The sequence below is a fragment of the Corylus avellana genome, chromosome 2 (genome assembly GCF_965113065.1).
Source record: "Corylus avellana chromosome 2, dhCorAvel1.hap1.2, whole genome shotgun sequence".
In the NCBI taxonomy this organism is placed as follows: Eukaryota; Viridiplantae; Streptophyta; class Magnoliopsida; order Fagales; family Betulaceae; genus Corylus; species Corylus avellana.
The window spans coordinates 20,311,495-20,317,494 of NC_142491.1; positions in this window are offsets into that span (position 1 = coordinate 20,311,495).

Consider the following 6,000-nt stretch of genomic DNA (forward strand, 5'->3'; position numbering starts at 1 on the left):
GTAATCTCAATTCAAACATGTTGTTTTTCTTTGCTGCCCTTCTTTGTGGTTTATTTGAGTTAATAAATTTTTGAGAAAGGAATTGGTGTTGCAAAGATGGATATATGCTTTAAATGCTCTTTAATTGCTTAATTGGAAATCCTCTTAATTTATGTACCTATGGAATACACTTATCATGCTTGAGTTGATTATCTTTATAATGAACCGTCATTGATCCATTCAAGTATGTGTTATTGTGGTATATTTCATTTATGCTATCTCTATGCACTTAAGCTTCAAGAAAGAATGTCAATTCATGACAAATTTGTTATGTTGAACAAACCATATGCATAGGATGAAATTTTTTTTTTTGGTTAAAATTGACCAAATGCTAGTTGAACTTAGAACCTATATATTTCAGTTCAAACCCTTATGTCTTGTACTTTAATTTTTATAAAAGACACGTTCTCAAAGAGAAAATCTAAAGTGAAATGTGCAAAATGCCAAAATATTCCAAAAATGGAATTTTCACTGAGTCAATTTTTTGTGCTTGGCTCATCCATAATTAAAATTTTAGATGTAGTTCTGCGCCTTGTGATAAGACTAAGGGAGAGAATATTGGATGAGGGTGACTAGGCCCTAATAAGGTTTGACTTCTAACCTAACAAGATATGAATTTATTTCATATGGTTTGAAAATTTTCATGTGCCTTTTTTGTCAATATTTGTTTGTCCATTGCTTGACTCTTGACTGTGGCTTATCACACACAACACATATAGCATAAATAATGATGGTACATAATGGCATGACATGAGTTGCAACAATGATTTTGTTTATTCATCTTTTGAAACTCTTGGATGTTTTGAGTATTTTTTTTTTTTTTTGGCACATTCAAAAGGAGTTTCTCCTAATCTGCAATTTTTGATCATTTATTGGATATACTTTTCTTATGAATACTCTTGCTTGAACATTTTTCCCTTGTTAATATTGAGTCACACATTGAGGAGGAGTTTTTGCTGATGTTTCTTCATGATCTTGCATTACTTCATGCATGTTCTGTTATCTGTGATCATGAGTTTTATTTCTGTATTCTTATTCTACATATTTTGTGAAATGTTTAAGGAAATATGAAAACCTTTTGTCATTCTGTGACAAAAAGGGGGACTAAATATAGGGAGATGATGGGATTGACTCGGCATTTTGGTTTTGTCACCGAATTGCCAAAGGGGGAGTTTGTTAGTTCTTGTGTTGGCTTAATTCAGTTCTAAAATGCGGAGGTTACTCTCCACGGGCTCAAACACTGATATAGAATGCTCAAAATCAATTCTCCACCATTCATAATGTAGATTCATGTGTCATGAACGTCCCTGCAAAATTTCAGCTCAATCGGACAACAAACGCCCATCAATCGAAGCTTTTGATCAGGGCTGGACAACAGTTCCAAAATGCTGTTTTCTCCCCACTGCAAGCCATGTCCGGACAGGGTGTAAGGCTATCCGGACAGACTTTCCAACAAGCATATTTTTGCTCCGCAAGACCCTATCCGGACAGCCCATTAACCTGTCCGCACACCCAGTACCTATTATGCCCAAAAACGTGTTTTTAGTAGGCCCATGTATAGGGTTTGATGTACTAATATATATACATCATTATAGAAGAGAGGTACGAATTTTCGCTCCCAGAGAATCCGCCGGAGGCTGTGCTAAGAGAGATCATATGTGGTGAGCATTAAATTAAATCTCTTAGAATTTTAGTTATTTCTTTGATAAATCTAGAGTTGAGAAGTCTATCGGAAGAGTCCGGTAAAGGAGAATCACGTTGAAGAAGATTGTGAGTAAGGAGACGAGTTATAGCTTTGTCGATCTTACAGAACCAAGGTCTTGCAAAGGGTTGTAAGTGTTCCTAGTGTCTGTAATCTCTGGATAATCTTTTGATAGTGATTTCCTGGGTTTGGCTGTCCTAGGGAGGTTTTACTTTTAGATCGTTTTCTAAAGGTTTCATCTTCGTAACAAAATATTTGTGTCTGCCTCTTTATTGCTTTATATATTTTGGGTGATTGAATTGTTTATTGCTTTAAAGTACTAATTCCGCATAAATTGTGATAAACAAGTTTTTGGAGTCGGCATAGCGTTTTTCACTCTTATTGATAGGATTGGATCTTATAGGAAAGAAAAATTATTACATATAAATCACCTACTAATGAGGGGACTAGAATCACATAGTTATTACATAATATTGCCAAAATAAGAAGAGTGCAAAAATATGCAATTATTATGATTATAGACTATATTAGGGAAATATTCTGGGAGCCCAAGAATCTATACCAGATCCATTTATTGGTGATCATGGACTCTGCGACTAGTAGTACAATTATCTTTCGCCATATAAGTCTTTGCACTCTTTTCGACAATCTTTTAGATGCTTCCATGTTGAGGCAAGCGTTTTGAGTTTCACATACACGAAGAAGTCCCAACGACAACTTTTATAACATAATTTCAATTCCAACCTATTTTCTTTAGAAACTTTGTTCCCTGGGTGTGTTCTCTTCCAATTAAGTATACTATCATCATCTGAAAAGAAAGAGAGAAGTACTCGAGGAGGCAAGGGGTGGCGAGATGGTAGCATATGGGGTGCAAGAAAAGGAACTGGATGATCCTTTGCCTGCTTCAGGACAAAAAAAAGAGTCACTAACAATATTATCTTCACCATAAATCCCTTCATACAATTTTTATCCATTGTTCCTCCCACTCTCTTTAACTCGTTTTGTTTTTTGGGAACTCCAGGATGAAGTCATAAATCTAGAACATCTAAAGCTTTTATAGACAAAAACTATAGGTTTATGTGAAATTATATATATTTTAGTTTTATATATATATATATATATATATAAAAACTTGATTTCTTTTTTTCTTTTATTTAAGCGAAACATTGTTTAAGCATTTAGACTCGTCAGTTATAGGTTAAGGTCATTTTTTTTGACTCAGTTTTTATTATAGACATCTAATAATTTTTAAGATTTTTTTTTTTTTTTTTTTTGCAAAAGTTGTGTCTAATCGAGCATGAAAGTTGTACTTGAATTTATTAAAACGAAGAATTGTTTAAGCATAATAACTTTGGAAACGTTTGATGACTTTCAACTATCATGAATTTTTATAAAGGTCATGTCTCCCAACTCTTGAGTTTTTATTATAGTCATCCAGTAATTGATAAGAGTTTTTTAGTTTGTTTAAAGTCATCTCTAATCGAGCGTGAAGGTTCTATTTGAATTTATTTAAGCGAAGAGTTGTTTAGGCATGGTGACCTTGAAAGCGGTTGATGGCTTTTGACTAACATGAAATTTTTTTAAGGTCCTGCGTCCTGACTCTTGATTAGTTCTTATTATGGTACTCATTTGGTAATTTCTAAGATCTTTTTTTTTTTTCTTTTTTTTTTCTTTGGGAAAATGTCGTTCTAATCGAGCATGTAATTTGTATTTGAATTGATTTAAGTGAAGATTTGTTTAAGCATGGTGAACTTGGAAACAATTGATGGCTTCTGAGTAATGTGAAATTTGGTTAAGGTCATGTTCTTTTACTCTTAGTCCTTATTACAGCTATCTTGTAATTTCTAAGACTGATTTTTTTTTTTTGGGAAAAGGTCGTGTCTAATTGAGTATGAAAGTTGTATTTTAATTCAGTTAAGCAAAACGTCTTTTAGGATTGTGACCTCAAAAACATCTAAGGTTTGGTAAGTTAAACTGTGTGCATTTTAATTCTTCTATAATGGAGAAGTTTCATGGATTTGGTTGTCCTCAATTGGTTTTACCTTTAATGAGTTTTTCAAAAGTTTTTACTTCGTCACAAAATTGTTTTGTTTGATAGTTTTATTACTTTGCTTATTTTGGTGACCGTTGCGTGGTTGCTAAATTTTAACTAATTGAATATTTTTGAAAACAACTATTCACCCCCTTTTAGGTGTTATTTGGGGCCTACTCTAACATAACGTCATAGTCTTGAAAATCTATTGGGCACAAAAAATTAAACTTTAAATGTTAGAGATAATATGTTATTATTATTGATAGGAAAAATTACATTTTACCCACATAAAATTTGGGGCGATTTGCAATTTGATTTTCACGTTGTGAAAGAAAGACAAAAAATAAAAAATAATAATAATAAAAAAAGACACGACTTCCACTTTTATTTACTTTATTAGTTAGGTATTACCCGGTTAGAACATAGTTCTAGTAGTACTAGGAGATATATATATATATATATATATATATATATATTCTCTTTTGCTCTGCCCTCTCTCCTATTTTCCTAAGAAACCCTAACCGCCTGTTGCCTGTTCTAGGAGGGGGGAAGAAGTTCCTTTCTTCTTCCTTCCTCCCTTCCCCTGCTTTTTTCTTCTTCTTTTTCCTTTCCCTGCTTTTCTTTCTCATGAAGTTTTCGGTTTTTCTTGGTTTAGAGTTATCTCTAACCACCTTTGCCATCGCCTTGTGCGATTTACCCCCTATCCTCCCAAAACCTCATCATCGGCGTTTCCATCTGTTGTGGGTTTCGGTTTTAACTCTTTTGGAGCTAAAGTGGTCTTCCTCCGTCAGATCGGCCCATCATCTCGCTTCTTCTCCGTCTGCATCGGCCTTCCGCCCCTCCGCCAGCCAACCTCGCTCCGGTGCGACTTCCCCAAATCCCTTGCTGATGTTTCTGGTTTTTGGGTTTGGATCTATGTTTATGCTTTTAAAATTAGATTACTGCCTTGTACTGTTTTGTTTGAGCTTGTTTGTGGGGATTTTGATTGCCAAATGCCGGTTTGCTTCTCTGACAGACCCATTTCGAATGGTTTCAGTGCCTACCTTCCATTGGCATCCTTTTGGATGACTTGTTCGCTGCTTGCTCGTGAGCTACCTTCGGGTAGCTCCGAGTTTTGCTTTTGAAACCGCTTTTAGCGGCCCTTCTAGAGTGGCCCGGGTCATTTATGACCCATTGCCTACTATTTGTGTGTATTTTCTGCACTGTAATTTTCGTTTTGGGTGTATTGTTGGGGTGCCCACCCCTTATTTGGTGTTTTAATCCTTGTACCCGCTCCTTATTTGCTTAAAAAAAAAAAAAAAAAGGAGATATATTATCATATTTAAATAAGATAATTTATGTATTTTCATTGACTTTATTTCCTTTTATTGCTTTAATTTTTTTTATTCAATGCAGAAAAAGGTTAAAAAAAAAAAAAAACAATTATAAGAAAATAAAAAATAAAGGCAACTGTTGAAAATTTGTTAAATAAATAATCCAGCTCATCACGAGAATCGGGGTCGCCAAAGATGGCGGTTAAGGTAGGAAAAGGTTCTATAAATGGAACAAGTACCAGACCAACAAGGGTAGAAAATGGGCATGACAATTTGAAGACAATTCAATTTTATCTGAATCCCTAAGGCAAAAGACACCGGTAAGAACATGACCTGCGAAATGCCCTTCAACGCTATCCTAACCCCTACTAGGACAACAATACAACCATAAGTAGTCGGTTGAGAGTGATAAACATAAGCATATTTAAGATCTTTGAAAGAAATGCATATGCAAGCATACAATAATTATGAATTGCTACCACTCAAAAGGAAACATAAATAAAGTTTTCTGACATACAAAGGAAATTGTAATGGATGAAAACTGACATAATCTGACTGCAATTATGGTAATTCTATGATACATGCATGTGTGCATGAGTGACACGGCCCTCATCTCCCGGAGAGGCAGGCTGAGCTAGCTGGGCAGAATGGCTAATGCCATTGCTGTATTGGAGGAGATGGAGTCAACACCACTCGTGTGCTGCATATTTTATGTCATATAAACCTCAACTCGATTTTAGAAAATTAAATATAATTGCTAATGAGTTGGGGATAAGTTGGTGGGGAGACATTGCATAAACATCGCTGGTATTGCATTTAGATCCAAATCGAAATCATGTTACTACTCATTGAGTTATGAAGATGATGATTGATGAGATTCCTCTTGTCTCCCTCTGCCACTAATATATATTCAG